We start from the raw sequence: 22,440 nt of genomic DNA, 5'->3' as shown, positions 1-22,440 counted from the left end.
GATGTTTTCTAATTTTTAGAATTTTTTTGCATTTAGTTTTAAATTTTCTAACTCGGGTCGGTTTCGAACGGATAGGGAGGAAATTTTTTTTGTTCTCTATTTTTCGGCCTGTCCTGACCCGTTTCGTCTTGAAATGAAGCCTGGACGATGTTTTTGAATTTTTAAAATTTTTTTGCATTTACTTTCGAATTTTCTATCTCGGGTCCGGTTCGAACGGATAGGAAGAAAAGTTTTTTTTGTTCTCTATTTTTCGGCCAGTCCTGACCCGTTTCGTCATGAAATGAAGCCTGGATGATGATTTTTAACTTTTAGAATTTTTTTAAATTTATTTTTGAATTGTCTAACTCGGGTCGGGTTCGAACGGATAGGAAGGAAATATTTTTTTTTCTCTATTTTTCAGCCTGTCCTGATCCGTTTCGTCTTGAAATGAAGCCTGGATGATGTCTTTTAATTTTTAGAATTTTTTTCATTTCTTTTTAAATTTTCTAACTGGGGTCGGGTTCGAACGGATAGGAAAGAAAAATTTTTTATTCTCTATTTTTCGGTCTGTCTTCACCCGTTTCAACTTGAAATTAAAGCAGGATGATGTTTTTTAATTTTTATAATTTTTTTTGCATTTATTTTTGAATTTTCTAACTGGGGTCGGGTTCGAACGGATAGGAAAGAAATTTTTTTTATTCTCTATTTTTCGGCTTGTCTTCACCCGTTTCGTCTTTAAATGAAACCTGGACGATGTTTTCTAATTTGTAGAATTTTTTTGCATTTAGTTTTGAATTTTCTAACTCGGGTCGGTTTCGAACGGATAGGGAGGAAATTTTTTTTGTTCTCTATTTTTCGGCCTGTCCTGACCCGTTTCGTCTTGAAATGAAGCCTGGACGATGTTTTTTAATTCTTAAAATTTTTTTGCATTTATTTTCGAATTTTCTATCTCGGGTCCGGTTCGAACGAATAGGAAGAAATTTTTTTTTTGTTCTCTATTTTTCGGCCAGTCCTGACCCGTTTCGTCATGAAATGAAGCCTGGATGATGATTTTTAACTTTTAGAATTTTTTTAAATTTATTTTTGAATTGTCTAACTCGGATCGGGTTCGAACGGATAGGGAGGAAATTTTTTATGTTCTCTATTTTTCGGCCTGTCCTGACCCGTTTCTTCTTGAAATGAAGCCTGGATGATGTCTTTTAATTTTTAGAATTTTTTTGCATTTCTTTTTAAATTTTCTAACTGGGGTCGGGTTCGAACGGATAGGAAAGAAAATTTTTTTATTCTCTATTTTTCGGTCTGTCTTCACCCGTTTCATCGTGAAATTAAAGCTGGATGATGTTTTTTAATTTTTATAATTTTTTTTGCATTTATTTTTGAATTTTCTAACTGGGGTCGGGTTCGAACGGATAGGAAGTAAATTTTTTTTGTTATCTATTTTTCGGTCTGTCCTTACCCGTTTCGTCTTGAAATGAAGCCTGGATGATGTTTTTTAATTTTTAGAATTTTTTTGCATTTAATTTTGAATTTTCTAACTCGGGTCTGGTTCGAACGGATAGGAAGGAAATTCTTTTTGTTCTCTATTTTTCGGCCTGTCCTGACCCGTTTCGTCATGAAATGAAGCCTGGATGATGATTTTTAATTTTTAAAATTTTTTTGCATTTATTCTTGAATTTTCTAACTCGGGTCGGGTTCGAACGGATAGGAAGGAAATTATTTTTGTTCTCTATTTTTCGGTCTGTCCTGGCCTGTTTCGTCTTGAAATGAAGCCTGGATGATGTTTTTTAATTTTCAGAATTTTTTTGCATTTATTTTTGAATTTTCTAACTCGGGTCGGGTTCGAACGTATAGGAATGAAATTTTTTTTGTTCTCTATTTTTCGGCCTGCCCTGACCTGTTTCTTCTTCAAATGAATCCTGGATGATGTTTTTTAATTTTTAGAATTCTTTTGCATTTAGTTTTGAATTTTCTAACTCGGGTCGGGTTCGAACGGATAGGAAGGAAATTCTTTTTGTTCTCTATTTTCGGCCTGTCCTGACCCGTTTCGTCATGAAATGAAGCCTGGATGTTGATTTTTAATTTTTAAAATTTTTTTGCATTTATTTTTGAATTTTCTTACTCGGGTCGGGTTCGAACGGATAGGAAAGAAATTATTTTTGTTCTCTATTTTTCGGTCTGTCCTGGCCCGTTTCGTCTTGAAATGAAGCCTGGGTGATGTTTTTTGATTTTTAGAATTTTTTTGCATTTATTTTTGAATTTTCTAACCCAGGTCTGGTTCGAACGGATAGGAAGGAAATTACTTTTGTTGTCTATTTTACGGCCTGTCCTGACCCGTTTCGTCTTGAAATGAAGCTTGGGTGCTGTTTTTTAATTTTTAGAATTTTTTAACATTTATTTTTGAATTTTCTAACTCGGGTCGGGTGCGACCGGATAGGAAGGAAATATTTATTTTTTCTCTATTTTTCGGCCCGTCCAGATCCGTTTCGTCTTGAAATGAAGCCTGGATGATGTCTTTTAATTTTTAGAATTTTTTTGCATTTATTTTCGAATTTTCTATCTCGGGTCTGGTTTGAACGGATAGGAAGGAAATTCTTATTGTTCTCTATTTTTCGGCCTGTCCTGACCCGTTTCGTCATGAAATGAAGCCTGGATAATGATTTTTAACTTTTAGAATTTTTTTACATTTATTTTTGAATTTTCTAACTCGGGTCGGGTTCGAACGGGTAGGAATGAAATATTTTTTTTTCTCTATTTTTCGGCATGTCCTGATCCGTTTCGTCTTGAAATGAAGCCTGGATGATGTCTTTTAATTTTTAGAATTTTTTTGCATTTCTTTTTAAATTTTCTAACTGGGGTCGGGTTCGAACGGATAGGAAAGAAATTTTTTTTATTCTCTATTTTTCGGCTTGCCTTCCCCCGTTTCGTCTTTAAATGAAACCTGGACGATGTTTTCTAATTTTTAGAATTTTTTTGCATTTAGTTTTAAATTTTCTAACTCGGGTCGGTTTCGAACGGATAGGGAGGAAATTTTTTTTGTTCTCTATTTTTCGGCCTGTCCTGACCCGTTTCGTCTTGAAATGAAGCCTGGACGATGTTTTTGAATTTTTAAAATTTTTTTGCATTTACTTTCGAATTTTCTATCTCGGGTCCGGTTCGAACGGATAGGAAGAAAAGTTTTTTTTGTTCTCTATTTTTCGGCCAGTCCTGACCCGTTTCGTCATGAAATGAAGCCTGGATGATGATTTTTAACTTTTAGAATTTTTTTAAATTTATTTTTGAATTGTCTAACTCGGGTCGGGTTCGAACGGATAGGAAGGAAATATTTTTTTTTCTCTATTTTTCAGCCTGTCCTGATCCGTTTCGTCTTGAAATGAAGCCTGGATGATGTCTTTTAATTTTTAGAATTTTTTTCATTTCTTTTTAAATTTTCTAACTGGGGTCGGGTTCGAACGGATAGGAAAGAAAAATTTTTTATTCTCTATTTTTCGGTCTGCCTTCACCCGTTTCATCTTGAAATTAAAGCAGGATGATGTTTTTTAATTTTTATAATTTTTTTTGCATTTATTTTTGAATTTTCTAACTGGGGTCGGGTTCGAACGGATAGGAAAGAAATTTTTTTTATTCTCTATTTTTCGGCTTGTCTTCACCCGTTTCGTCTTTAAATGAAACCTGGACGATGTTTTCTAATTTGTAGAATTTTTTTGCATTTAGTTTTGAATTTTCTAACTCGGGTCGGTTTCGAACGGATAGGGAGGAAATTTTTTTTGTTCTCTATTTTTCGGCCTGTCCTGACCCGTTTCTTCTTGAAATGAAGCCTGGATGATGTCTTTTAATTTTTAGAATTTTTTTGCATTTCTTTTTAAATTTTCTAACTGGGGTCGGGTTCGAACGGATAGGACAGAAAATTTTTTTATTCTCTATTTTTCGGTCTGTCTTCACCCGTTTCATCTTGAAATTAAAGCTGGATGATGTTTTTTAATTTTTATAATTTTTTTTGCATTTATTTTTGAATTTTCTAACTGGGGTCGGGTTCGAACGGATAGGAAGTAAATTTTTTTTGTTATCTATTTTTCGGTCTGTCCTGACCCGTTTCGTCTTGAAATGAAGCCCGGATGATGTTTTTTAATTTTTAGAATTTTTTTGCATTTATTTTTGAATTTTCTAGCTCGGGTCTGGTTCGAACGGATAGGAAGGAAATTCTTTTTTTCTCTATTTTTCGGCCTGTCATGACCCGTTTCGTCATGAAATGAAGCCTGGATGAAGATTTTTAATTTTTAAAATTTTTTTGCATTTATTTTTGAATTTTCTAACTCGGGTCGGGTTCGAACGGATAGGAAGGAAATTATTTTTGTTCTCTATTTTTCGGTCTGTCCTGGCCTGTTTCGTCTTGAAATGAAGCCTGGATGATGTTTTTTAATTTTCAGAATTTTTTTGCATTTATTTTTGAATTTTCTAACTCGAGTCGGGTTCGAACGTATAGGAATGAAATTTTTTTTGTTCTCTATTTTTCGGCCTGCCCTGACCCGTTTCTTCTTCAAATGAAGCCCGGATGATGTTTTTTAATTTTTAGAATTTTTTTGCATTTATTTTTGAATTTTCTAACTCGGGTCTGGTTCGAACGGATAGGAAGGAAATTCTTTTTTTCTCTATTTTTCGGCCTGTCCTGACCCGTTTCGTCAAGAAATGAAGCCTGGATGTTGATTTTTAATTTTTAAAATTTTTTTGCATTTATTTTTGAATTTTCTTACTCGGGTCGGGTTCGAACGGATAGGAAAGAAATTTTTTTTGTTCTCTATTTTTCGGCCTGTCCTGACCCGTTTCTTCTTGAAATGAAGCCTGGACGATGTTTTTTAATTTTTAAAATTTTTTTGCATTTATTTTCGAATTTTCTATCTCGGGTCCAGTTCGAACGAATAGGAAGAAAATTTTTTTTTGTTCTCTATTTTTCGGCCAGTCCTGACCCGTTTCGTCATGAAATGAAGCCTGGATGATGATTTTTAACTTTTAGAATTTTTTTTAAATTTATTTTTGAATTGTCTAACTCGGATCAGGTTCGAACGGATAGGGAGGATTGTTCTCTATTTTTCGGCCTGTCCTGACCCGTTTCTTCTTGAAATGAAGCCTGGATGATGTCTTTTAATTTTTAGAATTTTTTTGCATTTCTTTTTAAATTTTCTAACTGGGGTCGGGTTCGAACGGATAGGAAAGAAAATTTTTTTATTCTCTATTTTTCGGTCTGTCTTCACCCGTTTCATCGTGAAATTAAAGCTGGATGATGTTTTTTAATTTTTATAATTTTTTTTGCATTTATTTTTGAATTTTCTAACTGGGGTCGGGTTCGAACGGATAGGAAGTAAATTTTTTTTGTTATCTATTTTTCGGTCTGTCCTTACCCGTTTCGTCTTGAAATGAAGCCTGGATGATGTTTTTTAATTTTTAGAATTTTTTTGCATTTATTTTTGAATTTTCTAACTCGGGTCTGGTTCGAACGGATAGGAAGGAAATTCTTTTTGTTCTCTATTTTTCGGCCTGTCCTGACCCGTTTCGTCATGAAATGAAGCCTGGATGATGATTTTTAATTTTCAAAATTTTTTTGCATTTATTCTTGAATTTTCTAACTCGGGTCGGGTTCGAACGGATAGGAAGGAAATTATTTTTGTTCTCTATTTTTCGGTCTGTCCTGGCCTGTTTCGTCTTGAAATGAAGCCTGGATGATGTTTTTTAATTTTCAGAATTTTTTTGCATTTATTTTTGAATTTTCTAACTCGGGTCGGGTTCGAACGTATAGGAATGAAATTTTTTTTGTTCTCTATTTTTCGGCCTGCCCTGACCCGTTTCTTCTTCAAATGAATCCTGGATGATGTTTTTTAATTTTTAGAATTCTTTTGCATTTAGTTTTGAATTTTCTAACTCGGGTCGGGTTCGAACGGATAGGAAGGAAATTCTTTTTGTTCTCTATTTTCGGCCTGTCCTGACCCGTTTCGTCATGAAATGAAGCCTGGATGTTGATTTTTAATTTTTAAAATTTTTTTGCATTTATTTTTGAATTTTCTAACTCGGGTCTGGTTCGAACGGATAGGAAGGAAATTCTTTTTGTTCTCTATTTTTCGGCCAGTCCTGACCCGTTTCGTCATGAAATGAAGCCTGGATGATGATTTTTAATTTTTAAAATTTTTTTGCATTTATTCTTGAATTTTCTAACTCGGGTCGGGTTCGAACGGATAGGAAGGAAATTATTTTTGTTCTCTATTTTTCGGTCTGTCCTGGCCTGTTTCGTCTTGAAATGAAGCCAGGATGATGTTTTTTAATTTTCAGAATTTTTTTGCATTTATTTTTGAATTTTCTAACTCGGGTCGGGTTCGAACGTATAGGAATGATATTTTTTTTGTTCTCTATTTTTCGGCCTGCCCTGACCTGTTTCTTCTTCAAATGAATCCTGGATGATGTTTTTTAATTTTTAGAATTCTTTTGCATTTAGTTTTGAATTTTCTAACTCGGGTCGGGTTCGAACGGATAGGAAGGAAATTCTTTTTGTTCTCTATTTTCGGCCTGTCCTGACCCGTTTCGTCATGAAATGAAGCCTGGATGTTGATTTTTAATTTTTAAAATTTTTTTGCATTTATTTTTGAATTTTCTTACTCGGGTCGGGTTCGAACGGATAGGAAAGAAATTATTTTTGTTCTCTATTTTTTGGTCTGTCCTGGCCCGTTTCGTCTTGAAATGAAGCCTGGGTGATGTTTTTTGATTTTTAGAATTTTTTTGCATTTATTTTTGAATTTTCTAACCTAGGTCTGGTTCGATCGGATAGGAAGGAAATTACTTTTGTTGTCTATTTTACGGCCTGTCCTGACCCGTTTCGTCTTGAAATGAAGCTTGGGTGCTGTTTTTTAATTTTTAGAATTTTTTAACATTTATTTTTGAATTTTCTAACTCAGGTCGGGTGCGACCGGATAGGAAGGAAATATTTATTTTTTCTCTATTTTTCGGCCCGTCCAGATCCGTTTCGTCTTGAAATGAAGCCTGGATGATGTCTTTTAATTTTTAGAATTTTTTTGCTTTTATTTTCGAATTTTCTATCTCGGGTCTGGTTTGAACGGATAGGAAGGAAATTCTTATTGTTCTCTATTTTTCGGCCTGTCCTGACCCGTTTCGTCCTGAAATGAAGCCTGGATAATGATTTTTAACTTTTAGAATTTTTTTACATTTATTTTTGAATTTTCTAACTCGGGTCGGGTTCGAACGGGTAGGAAGGAAATATTTTTTTTTCTCTATTTTTCAGCCTGTCCTGATCCGTTTCGTCTTGAAATGAAGCCTGGATGATGTCTTTTAATTTTTAGAATTTTTTTCATTTCTTTTTAAATTTTCTAACTGGGGTCGGGTTCGAACGGATAATAAAGAAAAATTTTTTATTCTCTATTTTTCGGTCTGTCTTCACCCGTTTCATCTTGAAATTAAAGCAGGATGATGTTTTTTAATTTTTATAATTTTTTTTGCATTTATTTTTGAATTTTCTAACTGGGGTCGGGTTCGAACGGATAGGAAAGAAATTTTTTTTATTCTCTATTTTTCGGCTTGTCTTCACCCGTTTCGTCTTTAAATGAAACCTGGATGATGTTTTCTAATTTGTAGAATTTTTTTGCATTTAGTTTTGAATTTTCTAACTCGGGTCGGTTTCGAACGGATAGGGAGGAAATTTTTTTTGTTCTCTATTTTTCGGCCTGTCCTGACCCGTTTCTTCTTGAAATGAAGCCTGGATGATGTCTTTTAATTTTTAGAATTTTTTTGCATTTCTTTTTAAATTTTCTAACTGGGGTCGGGTTCGAACGGATAGGAAAGAAAATTTTTTTATTCTCTATTTTTCGGTCTGTCTTCATCCGTTTCATCTTGAAATTAAAGCTGGATGATGTTTTTTAATTTTTATAATTTTTTTTGCATTTATTTTTGAATTTTCTAACTGGGGTCGGGTTCGAACGGATAGGAAGTAAATTTTTTTTGTTATCTATTTTTCGGTCTGTCCTGACCCGTTTCGTCTTGAAATGAAGCCCGGATGATGTTTTTTAATTTTTAGAATTTTTTTGCATTTATTTTTGAATTTTCTAACTCGGGTCTGGTTCGAACGAATAGGAAGGAAATTCTTTTTTTCTCTATTTTTCGGCCTGTCCTGACCCGTTTCGTCATGAAATGAAGCCTGGATGAAGATTTTTAATTTTTAAAATTTTTTTGCATTTATTTTTGAATTTTCTAACTCGGGTCGGGTTCGAACGGATAGGAAGGAAATTATTTTTGTTCTCTATTTTTCGGTCTGTCCTGGCCTGTTTCGTCTTGAAATGAAGCCTGGATGATGTTTTTTAATTTTCAGAATTTTTTTGCATTTATTTTTGAATTTTCTAACTCGGATCGGGTTCGAACGTATAGGAATGAAATTTTTTTTGTTCTCTATTTTTCGGCCTGCCCTGACCCGTTTCTTCTTCAAATGAATCCTGGATGATGTTTTTTAATTTTTAGAATTCTTTTGCATTTAGTTTTGAATTTTCTAACTCGGGTCGGGTTCGAACGGATAGGAAGGAAATTCTTTTTGTTCTCTATTTTTCGGCCTGTCCTGACCCGTTTCGTCATGAAATGAAGCCTGGATGATGATTTTTAATTTTTAAAATTTTTTTGCATTTATTTTTGAATTTTCTAACTCGGGTCGGGTTCGAACGGATAGGAAAGAAATTATTTTTGTTCTCTATTTTTCGGTCTGTCCTGGCCCGTTTCGTCTTGAAATGAAGCCTGGGTGATGTTTTTTGATTTTTAGAATTTTTTTGCATTTATTTTTGAATTTTCTAACCCAGGTCTGGTTCGAACGGATAGGAAGGAAATTACTTTTGTTGTCTATTTTACGGCCTGTCCTGACCCGTTTCGTCTTGAAATGAAGCTTTGGTGCTGTTTTTTAATTTTTAGAATTTTTTAACATTTATTTTTGAATTTTCTAACTCGGGTCGGGTGCGACCGGATAGGAAGGAAATATTTATTTTTTCTCTATTTTTCGGCCCGTCCAGATCCGTTTCGTCTTGAAATGAAGCCTGGATGATGTCTTTTAATTTTTAGAATTTTTTTGCATTTATTTTCGAATTTTCTATCTCGGGTCTGGTTTGAACGGATAGGAAGGAAATTCTTATTGTTCTCTATTTTTCGGCCTGTCCTGACCCGTTTCGTCATGAAATGAAGCCTGGATAATGATTTTTAACTTTTAGAATTTTTTTACATTTATTTTTGAATTTTCTAACTCGGGTCGGGTTCGAACGGGTAGGAATGAAATATTTTTTTTTCTCTATTTTTCGGCCTGTCCTGATCCGTTTCGTCTTGAAATGAAGCATGGATGATGTCTTTTAATTTTTAGAATTTTTTTGCATTTCTTTTTAAATTTTCTAACTGGGGTCGGGTTCGAACGGATAGGAAAGAAATTTTTTTTATTCTCTATTTTTCGGCTTGTCTTCACCCGTTTCGTCTTTAACTGAAACCTGGACGATGTTTTCTTATTTTTAGAATTTTTTTGCATTTAGTTTTGAATTTTTTAACTCGGGTCGGTTTCGAACGGATAGGGAGGAAATTTTTTTTGTTCTCTATTTTTCGGCCTGTCCTGACCCGTTTCGTCTTGAAATGAAGCCTGGACGATGTTTTTGAATTTTTAAAATTTTTTTGCATTTACTTTCGAATTTTCTATCTCGGGTCCGGTTCGAACGGATAGGAAGAAAATTTTTTTTTGTTCTCTATTTTTCGGCCAGTCCTGACCCGTTTCGTCATGAAATGAAGCCTGGATGATGATTTTTAACTTTTAGAATTTTTTTAAATTTATTTTTGAATTGTCTAACTCGGGTCGGGTTCGAACGGATAGGAAGGAAATATTTTTTTTTCTCTATTTTTCAGCCTATCCTGAGCCGTTTCGTCTTGAAATGAAGCCTGGATGATGTCTTTTAATTTTTAGAATTTTTTTGCATTTCTCTTTAAATTTTCTAACTGGGGTCGGGTTCGAACGGATAGGAAAGAAAATTTTTTTATTCTCTATTTTTCGGTCTGTCTTCACCCGTTTCATCTTGAAATTAAAGCTGGATGATGTTTTTTAATTTTTATAATTTTTTTTGCATTTATTTTTGAATTTTCTTACTGGGGTCGGGTTCGAACGGATAGGAAGTAAATTTTTTTTGTTCTCTATTTTTCGGCCTGTCCTGACCCGTTTCGTCTTGAAATGAAGCCTGAATGATGTTTTTTAATTTTTAGAATTTTTTTGCATTTATTTTCGAATTTTCTAACTCGGGTCTGGTTCGAATGGATAGGAAGGAAATTATTTTTGTTCTCTATTTTTCGGTCTGTCCTGGCCTGTTTCGTCTTGAAATGAAGCCTGGATGATGTTTTTTAATTTTCAGAATTTTTTTGCATTTATTTTTGAATTTTCTAACTCGGGTCGGGTTCGAACGGGTAGGAACGAAATATTTTTTTTTTCTCTATTTTTCGGCCTGTCCTGATCCGTTTCGTCTTGAAATGAAGCCTGGATGATTTCTTTTAATTTTTAGAATTTTTTTGCATTTCTTTTTAAATTTTCTAACTGGGGTCGGGTTCGAACGGATAGGAAAGAAATTTTTTTTATTCTCTATTTTTCGGCTTGTCTTCACCCGTTTCATCTTTAAATGAAACCTGGACGATGTTTTCTAATTTGTAGAATTTTTTTGCATTTAGTTTTAAATTTTCTAACTCGGGACGGTTTCGAACGGATAAGGAGGAAATTTTTTTTGTTCTCTATTTTTCGGCCTGTCCTGACCCGTTTCGTCTTGAAATGAAGCCTGGACGATGTTTTTGAATTTTTAAAATTTTTTTGCATTTACTTTCGAATTTTCTATCTCGGATCCGGTTCGAACGGATAGGAAGAAATTTTTTTATTCTCTATTTTTCGGTCTGTCTTCACCCGTTTCATCTTGAAATTAAAGCTGGATGATGTTTTTTAATTTTTATAATTTTTTTTGCATTTATTTTTGACTTTTCTAACTGGGGTCGGGTTCGAACGGATAGGAAAGAAATTTTTTTTATTCTCTATTTTTCGGCTTGTCTTCACCCGTTTCGTCTTTAAATAAAACCTGGACGATGTTTTCTAATTTGTAGAATTTTTTTGCATTTAGTTTTGAATTTTCTAACTCGGGTCGGTTTCGAACGGATAGGGAGGAAATTTTTTTTGTTCTCTATTTTTCGGTCTGTCCTGACCCGTTTCGTCTTGAAATGAAGCCTGGATGATGTTTTTTAATTTTTAGAATTTTCTAACTCGGGTCTGGTTCGAACGGATAGGAAGGAAATTCTTTTTGTTCTCTATTTTTCGGCCTGTCCTGACCCGTTTCGTCATGAAATGAAGCCTGGATGATGATTTTTAATTTTTAAAATTTTTTTGCATTTATTTTTGAATTTTCTAACTCGGGTCGGGTTCGAACGGATAGGAAGGAAATTATTTTTGTTCTCTAATTTTCGGTCTGTCCTGGCCTGTTTCGTCTTGAAATGAAGCCTGGATGATGTTTTTTAATTTTCAGAATTTTTTTGCATTTATTTTTGAATTTTCTAACTCGGGTCGGGTTCGAACGTATAGGAATGAAATTTTTTTTGTTCTCTATTTTTCGGCCTGCCCTGACCCGTTTCTTCTTCAAATGAATCCTGGATGATGTTTTTTAATTTTTAGAATTCTTTTGCATTTAGTTTTGAATTTTCTAACTCGGGTCGGGTTCGAACGGATAGGAAGGAAATTCTTTTTGTTCTCTATTTTTCGGCCTGTCCTGACCCGTTTCGTCATGAAATGAAGCCTGGATGATGATTTTTAATTTTTAAAATTTTTTTGCATTTATTTTTGAATTTTCTAACTCGGGTCGGGTTCGAACGGTTAGGAAGGAAATTCTTTTTGTTCTCTATTTTTCGGCCTGTCCTGACCCGCTTCGTCATGAAATGAAGCCTGGGTGATGTTTTTCGATTTTTAGAATTTTTTTGCATTTATTTTTGAATTTTCTAACCCAGGTCTGGTTCGAACGGATAGGATGGAAATTACTTTTGTTGTCTATTTTACGGCCTGTCCTGACCCGTTTCGTCTTGAAATGAAGCTTGGGTGATGTTTTTTAATTTTTAGAATTTTTTAACATTTATTCTTGAATTTTCTAACTCGGGTCGGGTGCGACCGGATAGGAAGGAAATATTTATTTTTTCTCAATTTTTCGGCCTCTCCTGATCCGTTTCGTCTTGAAATGAAGCCTGGATGATGTCTTTTAATTTTTAGAATTTTTTTGCATTTATTTTCGAATTTTCTATCTCGGGTCTGGTTTGAACGGATAGGAAGGAAATTCTTTTTGTTCTCTATTTTTCGGCCTGTCCTGACCCGTTTCGTCATGAAATGAAGCCTGGATGATGATTTTTAACTTTTAGAATTTATTTACATTTATTTTTGAATTTTCTAACTCGGGTCGGGTTCGAACGGGTAGGAATGAAATATTTTTTTTTCTCTATTTTTCGGCCTGTCCTGATCCGTTTCGTCTTGAAATGAAGCCTGGATGATGTCTTTTAATTTTTAGAATTTTTTTGCATTTCTTTTTAAATTTTCTAACTGGGGTCGGGTTCGAATGGATAGGAAAGAAAATTTTTTTATTCTCTATTTTTCGGTCTGTCTTCTCCCGTTTCATCTTGAAATTAAAGCTGGATGATGTTTTTTAATTTTTATAATTTTTTTTGCATTTATTTTTGAATTTTCTAACTGGGGTCGGGTTCGAACGGATAGGAAGTAAATTTTTTTTGTTCTCTATTTTTCGGTCTGTCCTGACCCGTTTCGTCTTGAAATGAAGCCTGGATGATGTTTTTTAATTTTTAGAATTTTTTTGCATTTATTTTTGAATTTTCTAACTCGGGTCTGGTTCGAACGGATAGGAAGGAAATTCTTTTTGTTCTCTATTTTTCGGCCTGTCCTGACCCGTTTCGTCATGAAATGAAGCCTGGATGATGATTTTTAATTTTTAAAATTTTTTTGCATTTATTTTTGAATTTTCTAACTCGGGTCGGGTTCGAACGGATAGGAAGGAAATTATTTTTGTTCTCTATTTTTCGGTCTGTCCTGGCCTGTTTCGTCTTGAAATGAAGCCTGGATGATGTTTTTTAATTTTCAGAATTTTTTTGCATTTATTTTTGAATTTTCTAACTCGGGTCGGGTTCGAACGTATAGGAATGAAATTTTTTTTGTTCTCTATTTTTCGGCCTGCCCTGACCCGTTTCTTCTTCAAATGAATCCTGGATGATGTTTTTTAATTTTTAGAATTCTTTTGCATTTAGTTTTGAATTTTCTAACTCGGGTCGGGTGCGAACGGATAGGAAAGAAATTATTTTTGTTCTCTATTTTTCGGTCTGTCCTGGCCCGTTTCGTCTTGAAATGAAGCCTGGGTGATGTTTTTTGATTTTTAGAATTTTTTTGCATTTATTTTTGAATTTTCTAACCCAGGTCTGGTTCGAACGGATAGGAAGGAAATTACTTTTGTTGTCTATTTTACGGCCTGTCCTGACCCGTTTCGTCTTGAAATGAAGCTTGGGTGATGTTTTTTGATTTTTAGAATTTTTTAACATTTATTTTTGAATTTTCTAACTCGGGTCGGGTGCGACCGGATAGGAAGGAAATATTTATTTTTTCTCTATTTTTCGGCCCGTCCTGACCACTTTCGTCTTGAAATGAAGCCCGGATGATGTTTTTTAATTTTTATAAATTTTTTTGCATTTATTTTCGAATATTCTAACTCGGGTCTGGTTCGAACGGACTGGAATGAAATTTTTTTTGTTCTCTATTTTTTGGCCTGTCCTGACCCGTTTCATATTCAAATGAAGCTTGGATGATGTTTTTTAATTTTTAGAATTTTTTTTGCTTTTATTTTTGTATTTTCTAACTCGGGACGGGTTCGAACGGATAGGAAGGAAATTTTTTTTGTTCTCTATTTCTCGGCCTGTCCGGACCTGTTTCGTCTTGAAATGAAGCCTGGATGATGTTTTTTAATTTTTAGAATTTTTTTTGCATTTCTTTTTGAATTTTCTAACTGGGGTCGGGTTCGAACGGAGAGGAAGGAAATTTTTTTTATTCTCTATTTTTCAGCCAGTCTTCACCCGTTTCGTCTTGAAATGAAGCCTGGATGATGTTTTTTAATTTTTAAAATTTTTTTGCATTTATTTTCGAATTTTCTATCTCGGGTCTGGTTCGAACGGATAGGAAGGAAATTCTTTTTTTTCTCTATTTTTCGGCCTGTCCTGATCCATTTCGTCTTGAAATGAAGCCTGGATGATGTCTTTTAATTTTTAGAATTTTTTTGCATTTCATTTTAAATTTTCTAACTGGGGTCGGGTTCGAACGGATAGGAAAGAAATTTTTTTTATTCTCTATTTTTCTGCTTGTCTTCACCCGTTTCGTCTTTAAATGAAACCTGGATGATGTTTTCTAATTTTTAGAATTTTTTTGCATTTAGTTTTGAATTTTCTAACTCGGGTCGGGTTCGAACGGATAGGAAGTAAATTTTTTTTGTTCTCTATTTTTCGGTCTGTCCTGACCCGTTTCGTCTTGAAATGAAGCCTGGATGATGTTTTTTAATTTTTAGAATTTTTTTGCATTTATTTTTGAATTTTCTAACTCGGGTCTGGTTCGAACGGATAGATAGGAAATTCTTTTTGTTCTCTATTTTTCGGCCTGTCCTGACCCATTTCGTCATGAAATGAAGCCAGGATGATGATTTTTAATTTTTAAAATTTTTTTGCATTTATTTTTGAATTTTCTAACTCGGGTCGGGTTCGAACGGATAGGAAAGAAATTATTTTTGTTCTCTATTTTTCGGTCTGTCCTGGCCCGTTTCGTCTTGAAATGAAGCCTGGGTGATGTTTTTTGATTTTTAGAATTTTTTTGCATTTATTTTTGAATTTTCTAACCCAGGTCTGGTTCGAACGGATAGGAAGGAAATTACTTTTGTTGTCTATTTTACGGCCTGTCCTGACCCGTTTCGTCTTGAAATGAAGCTTGGGTGATGTTTTTTGATTTTTAGAATTTTTTAACATTTATTTTTGAATTTTCTAACTCGGGTCGGGTGCGACCGGATAGGAAGGAAATATTTATTTTTTCTCTATTTTTCGGCCTGTCCTGACCCGTTTCGTCATGAAATGAAGCCCGGATGATGTTTTTTAATTTTTATAAATTTTTTTGCATTTATTTTCGAATATTCTAACTCGGGTCTGGTTCGAACGGACTGGAATGAAATTTTTTTTGTTCTCTATTTTTTGGCCTGTCCTGACCCGTTTCATATTCAAATGAAGCTTGGATGATGTTTTTTAATTTTTAGAATTTTTTTTGCTTTTATTTTTGTATTTTCTAACTCGGGACGGGTTCGAACGGATAGGAAGGAAATTTTTTTTGTTCTCTATTTCTCGGCCTGTCCGGACCTGTTTCGTCTTGAAATGAAGCCTGGATGATGTTTTTTAATTTTTAGAATTTTTTTTGCATTTCTTTTTGAATTTTCTAACTGGGGTCGGGTTCGAACGGAGAGGAAAGAAATTTTTTTTATTCTCTATTTTTCAGCCAGTCTTCACCCGTTTCGTCTTGAAATGAAGCCTGGATGATGTTTTTTAATTTTTAAAATTTTTTTGCATTTATTTTCGAATTTTCTATCTCGGGTCTGGTTCGAACGGATAGGAAGGAAATTCTTTTTTTTCTCTATTTTTCGGCCTGTCCTGATCCATTTCGTCTTGAAATGAAGCCTGGATGATGTCTTTTAATTTTTAGAATTTTTTTGCATTTCATTTTAAATTTTCTAACTGGGGTCGGGTTCGAACGGATAGGAAAGAAATTTTTTTTATTCTCTATTTTTCTGCTTGTCTTCTCCCGTTTCGTCTTTAAATGAAACCTGGATGATGTTTTCTAATTTTTAGAATTTTTTTGCATTTAGTTTTGAATTTTCTAACTCGGGTCGGGTTCGAACGGATAGGAAGTAAATTTTTTTTGTTCTCTATTTTTCGGTCTGTCCTGACCCGTTTCGTCTTGAAATGAAGCCTGGATGATGTTTTTTAATTTTTAGAATTTTTTTGCATTTATTTTTGAATTTTCTAACTCGGGTCGGGTTCGAACGGATAGGAAGGAAATTATTTTTGTTCTCTAATTTTCGGTCTGTCCTGCCCTGTTTCGTCTTGAAATGAAGCCTGGATGATGTTTTTTAATTTTCAGAATTTTTTTGCATTTATTTTTGAATTTTCTAACTCGGGTCGGGTTCGAACGTATAGGAATGAAATTTTTTTTGTTCTCTATTTTTCGGTCTGTCCTGGCCTGTTTCGTCTTGAAATGAAGCCTGGATGATGTTTTTTAATTTTCAGAATTTTTTTGCATTTATTTTTGAATTTTCTAACTCGGGTCGGGTTCGAACGGATAGGAAGGAAATTATTTTTGTTCTCTAATTTTCGGTCTGTCCTGGCCTGTTTCGTCTTGAAATGAAGCCTGGATGATGTTTTTTAATTTTCAGAATTTTTTTGCATTTATTTTTGAATTTTCTAACTCGGGTCGGGTTCGAACGTATAGGAATGAAATTTTTTTTGTTCTCTATTTTTCGGCCTGCCCTGACCCGTTTCTTCTTCAAATGAATCCTGGATGATGTTTTTTAATTTTTAGAATTCTTTTGCATTTAGTTTTGAATTTTCTAACTCGGGTCGGGTTCGAACGGATAGGAAGGAAATTCTTTTTGTTCTCTATTTTTCGGCCTGTCCTGACCCGTTTCGTCATGAAATGAAGCCTGGATGATGATTTTTAATTTTTAAAATTTTTTTGCATTTATTTTTGAATTTTCTAACTCGGGTCGGGTTCGAACGGATAGGAAGGAAATTATTTTTGTTCTCTAATTTTCGGTCTGTCCTGGCCTGTTTCGTCTTGAAATGAAGCCTGGATGATGTTTTTTAATTTTCAGAATTTTTTTGCATTTATTTTTGAATTTTCTAACTCGGGTCGGGTTCGAACGTATAGGAATGAAATTTTTTTTGTTCTCTATTTTTCGGCCTGCCCTGACCCGTTTCTTCTTCAAATGAATCCTGGATGATGTTTTTTAATTTTTAGAATTCTTTTGCATTTAGTTTTGAATTTTCTAACTCGGGTCGGGTTCGAACGGATAGGAAGGAAATTCTTTTTGTTCTCTATTTTTCGGCCTGTCCTGACCCGTTTCGTCATGAAATGAAGCCTGGATGATGATTTTTAATTTTTAAAATTTTTTTGCATTTATTTTTGAATTTTCTAACTCGGGTCGGGTTCGAACGGTTAGGAAGGAAATTCTTTTTGTTCTCTATTTTTCGGCCTGTCCTGACCCGTTTCGTCATGAAATGAAGCCTGGGTGATGTTTTTCGATTTTTAGAATTTTTTTGCATTTATTTTTGAATTTTCTAACCCAGGTCTGGTTCGAACGGATAGGATGGAAATTACTTTTGTTGTCTATTTTACGTCCTGTCCTGACCCGTTTCGTCTTGAAATGAAGCTTGGGTGATGTTTTTTAATTTTTAGAATTTTTTAACATTTATTTTTGAATTTTCTAACTCGGGTCGGGTGCGACCGGATAGGAAGGAAATATTTATTTTTTCTCAATTTTTCGGCCTCTCCTGATCCGTTTCGTCTTGAAATGAAGCCTGGATGATGTCTTTTAATTTTTAGAATTTTTTTGCATTTATTTTCGAATTTTCTATCTCGGGTCTGGTTTGAACGGATAGGAAGGAAATTCTTTTTGTTCTCTATTTTTCGGCCTGTCCTGACCCGTTTCGTCATGAAATGAAGCCTGGATGATGATTTTTAACTTTTAGAATTTATTTACATTTATTTTTGAATTTTCTAACTCGGGTCGGGTTCGAACGGGTAGGAATGAAATATTTTTTTTTCTCTATTTTTCGGCCTGTCCTGATCCGTTTCGTCTTGAAATGAAGCCTGGATGATGTCTTTTAATTTTTAGAATTTTTTTGCATTTCTTTTTAATATTTCTAACTGGGGTCGGGTTCGAATGGATAGGAAAGAAAATTTTTTTATTCTCTATTTTTCGGTCTGTCTTCTCCCGTTTCATCTTGAAATTAAAGCTGGATGATGTTTTTTAATTTTTATAATTTTTTTTGCATTTATTTTTGAATTTTCTAACTGGGGTCGGGTTCGAACGGATAGGAAGTAAATTTTTTTTGTTCTCTATTTTTCGGTCTGTCCTGATCCGTTTCGTCTTGAAATGAAGCCTGGATGATGTTTTTTAATTTTTAGAATTTTTTTGCATTTATTTTTGAATTTTCTAACTCGGGTCTGGTTCGAACGGATAGGAAGGAAATTCTTTTTGTTCTCTATTTTTCGGCCTGTCCTGACCCGTTTCGTCATGAAATGAAGCCTGGATGATGATTTTTAATTTTTAAAAATTTTTTGCATTTATTTTTGAATTTTCTAACTCGGGTCGGGTTCGAACGGATAGGAAGGAAATTATTTTTGTTCTCTATTTTTCGGTCTGTCCTGGCCTGTTTCGTCTTGAAATGAAGCCTGGATGATGTTTTTTAATTTTCAGAATTTTTTTGCATTTATTTTTGAATTTTCTAACTCGGGTCGGGTTCGAACGTATAGGAATGAAATTTTTTTGTTCTCTATTTTTCGGCCTGCCCTGACCCGTTTCTTCTTCAAATGAATCCTGGATGATGTTTTTTAATTTTTAGAATTCTTTTGCATTTAGTTTTGAATTTTCTAACTCGGGTCGGGTTCGAACGGATAGGAAGGAAATTCTTTTTGTTCTCTATTTTTCGGCCTGTCCTGACCCGTTTCGTCATGAAATGAAGCCTGGATGATGATTTTTAATTTTTAAAATTTTTTTGCATTTATTTTTGAATTTTCTAACTCGGGTCGGGTTCGAACGGATAGGAAAGAAATTATTTTTGTTCTCTATTTTTCGGTCTGTCCTGGCCCGTTTCGTCTTGAAATGAAGCCTGGGTGATGTTTTTTGATTTTTAGAATTTTTTTGCATTTATTTTTGAATTTTCTAACCCAGGTCTGGTTCGAACGGATAGGAAGGAAATTACTTTTGTTGTCTATTTTACGGCCTGTCCTGACCCGTTTCGTCTTGAAATGAAGCTTGGGTGATGTTTTTTGATTTTTAGAATTTTTTAACATTTATTTTTGAATTTTCTAACTCGGGTCGGGTGCGACCGGATAGGAAGGAAATATTTATTTTTTCTCTATTTTTCGGCCCGTCCTGACCACTTTCGTCTTGAAATGAAGCCCGGATGATGTTTTTTAATTTTTATAAATTTTTTTGCATTTATTTTCGAATATTCTAACTCGGGTCTGGTTCGAACGGACTGGAATGAAATTTTTTTTGTTCTCTATTTTTTGGCCTGTCCTGACCCGTTTCATATTCAAATGAAGCTTGGATGATGTTTTTTAATTTTTAGAATTTTTTTTGCTTTTATTTTTGTATTTTCTAACTCGGGACGGGTTCGAACGGATAGGAAGGAAATTTTTTTTGTTCTCTATTTCTCGGCCTGTCCGGACCTGTTTCGTCTTGAAATGAAGCCTGGATGATGTTTTTTAATTTTTAGAATTTTTTTTGCATTTCTTTTTGAATTTTCTAACTGGGGTCGGGTTCGAACGGAGAGGAAAGAAATTTTTTTTATTCTCTATTTTTCAGCCAGTCTTCACCCGTTTCGTCTTGAAATGAAGCCTGGATGATGTTTTTTAATTTTTAAAATTTTTTTGCATTTATTTTCGAATTTTCTATCTCGGGTCTGGTTCGAACGGATAGGAAGGAAATTCTTTTTTTTCTCTATTTTTCGGCCTGTCCTGATCCATTTCGTCTTGAAATGAAGCCTGGATGATGTCTTTTAATTTTTAGAATTTTTTTGCATTTCATTTTAAATTTTCTAACTGGGGTCGGGTTCGAACGGATAGGAAAGAAATTTTTTTTATTCTCTATTTTTCTGCTTGTCTTCTCCCGTTTCGTCTTTAAATGAAACCTGGATGATGTTTTCTAATTTTTAGAATTTTTTTGCATTTAGTTTTGAATTTTCTAACTCGGGTCGGGTTCGAACGGATAGGAAGTAAATTTTTTTTGTTCTCTATTTTTCGGTCTGTCCTGACCCGTTTCGTCTTGAAATGAAGCCTGGATGATGTTTTTTAATTTTTAGAATTTTTTTGCATTTATTTTTGAATTTTCTAACTCGGGTCTGGTTCGAACGGATAGATAGGAAATTCTTTTTGTTCTCTATTTTTCGGCCTGTCCTGACCCATTTCGTCATGAAATGAAGCCAGGATGATGATTTTTAATTTTTAAAATTTTTTTGCATTTATTTTTGAATTTTCTAACTCGGGTCGGGTTCGAACGGATAGGAAGGAAATTATTTTTGTTCTCTATTTTTCGGTCTGTCCTGGCCTGTTTCGTCTTGAAATGAAGCCTGGATGATGTTTTTTAATTTTCAGAATTTTTTTGCATTTATTTTTGAATTTTCTAACTCGGGTCTGGTTCGAACGGATAGGAAGGAAATTCTTTTTGTTCTCTATTTTTCGGCCTGTCCTGACCCGTTTCGTCATGAAATGAAGCCTGGATGATGATTTTTAATTTTTAAAATTTTTTTGCATTTATTTTTGAATTTTCTAACTCGGGTCGGGTTCGAACGGATAGGAAGGAAATTATTTTTGTTCTCTAATTTTCGGTCTGTCCTGGCCTGTTTCGTCTTGAAATGAAGCCTGGATGATGTTTTTTAATTTTCAGAATTTTTTTGCATTTATTTTTGAATTTTCTAACTCGGGTCGGGTTCGAACGTATAGGAATGAAATTTTTTTTGTTCTCTATTTTTCGGCCTGCCCTGACCCGTTTCTTCTTCAAATGAATCCTGGATGATGTTTTTTAATTTTTAGAATTCTTTTGCATTTAGTTTTGAATTTTCTAACTCGGGTCGGGTTCGAACGGATAGGAAGGAAATTCTTTTTGTTCTCTATTTTTCGGCCTGTCCTGACCCGTTTCGTCATGAAATGAAGCCTGGATGATGATTTTTTAATTTTTAAAATTTTTTTGCATTTATTTTTGAATTTTCTAACTCGGGTCGGGTTCGAACGGATAGGAAGGAAATTCTTTTTGTTCTCTATTTTTCGGCCTGTCCTGACCCGTTTCGTCATGAAATGAAGCCTGGGTGATGTTTTTCGATTTTTAGAATTTTTTTGCATTTATTTTTGAATTTTCTAACCCAGGTCTGGTTCGAACGGATAGGATGGAAATTACTTTTGTTGTCTATTTTACGGCCTGTCCTGACCCGTTTCGTCTTGAAATGAAGCTTGGGTGATGTTTTTTAATTTTTAGAATTTTTTAACATTTATTTTTGAATTTTCTAACTCGGGTCGGGTGCGACCGGATAGGAAGGAAATATTTATTTTTTCTCAATTTTTCGGCCTCTCCTGATCCGTTTCGTCTTGAAATGAAGCCTGGATGATGTCTTTTAATTTTTAGAATTTTTTTGCATTTATTTTCGAATTTTCTATCTCGGGTCTGGTTTGAACGGATAGGAAGGAAATTCTTTTTGTTCTCTATTTTTCGGCCTGTCCTGACCCGTTTCGTCATGAAATGAAGCCTGGATGATGATTTTTAACTTTTAGAATTTATTTACATTTATTTTTGAATTTTCTAACTCGGGTCGGGTTCGAACGGGTAGGAATGAAATATTTTTTTTTCTCTATTTTTCGGCCTGTCCTGATCCGTTTCGTCTTGAAATGAAGCCTGGATGATGTCTTTTAATTTTTAGAATTTTTTTGCATTTCTTTTTAAATTTTCTAACTGGGGTCGGGTTCGAATGGATAGGAAAGAAAATTTTTTTATTCTCTATTTTTCGGTCTGTCTTCTCCCGTTTCATCTTGAAATTAAAGCTGGATGATGTTTTTTAATTTTTATAATTTTTTTTGCATTTATTTTTGAATTTTCTAACTGGGGTCGGGTTCGAACGGATAGGAAGTAAATTTTTTTTGTTCTCTATTTTTCGGTCTGTCCTGATCCGTTTCGTCTTGAAATGAAGCCTGGATGATGTTTTTTAATTTTTAGAATTTTTTTGCATTTATTTTTGAATTTTCTAACTCGGGTCTGGTTCGAACGGATAGGAAGGAAATTCTTTTTGTTCTCTATTTTTCGGCCTGTCCTGACCCGTTTCGTCATGAAATGAAGCCTGGATGATGATTTTTAATTTTTAAAAATTTTTTGCATTTATTTTTGAATTTTCTAACTCGGGTCGGGTTCGAACGGATAGGAAGGAAATTATTTTTGTTCTCTATTTTTCGGTCTGTCCTGGCCTGTTTCGTCTTGAAATGAAGCCTGGATGATGTTTTTTAATTTTCAGAATTTTTTTGCATTTATTTTTGAATTTTCTAACTCGGGTCGGGTTCGAACGTATAGGAATGAAATTTTTTTTGTTCTCTATTTTTCG

The sequence above is a fragment of the Quercus robur genome, chromosome 1 (genome assembly GCF_932294415.1).
Source record: "Quercus robur chromosome 1, dhQueRobu3.1, whole genome shotgun sequence".
In the NCBI taxonomy this organism is placed as follows: Eukaryota; Viridiplantae; Streptophyta; class Magnoliopsida; order Fagales; family Fagaceae; genus Quercus; species Quercus robur.
This window is presented reverse-complemented; position numbering follows the sequence as displayed.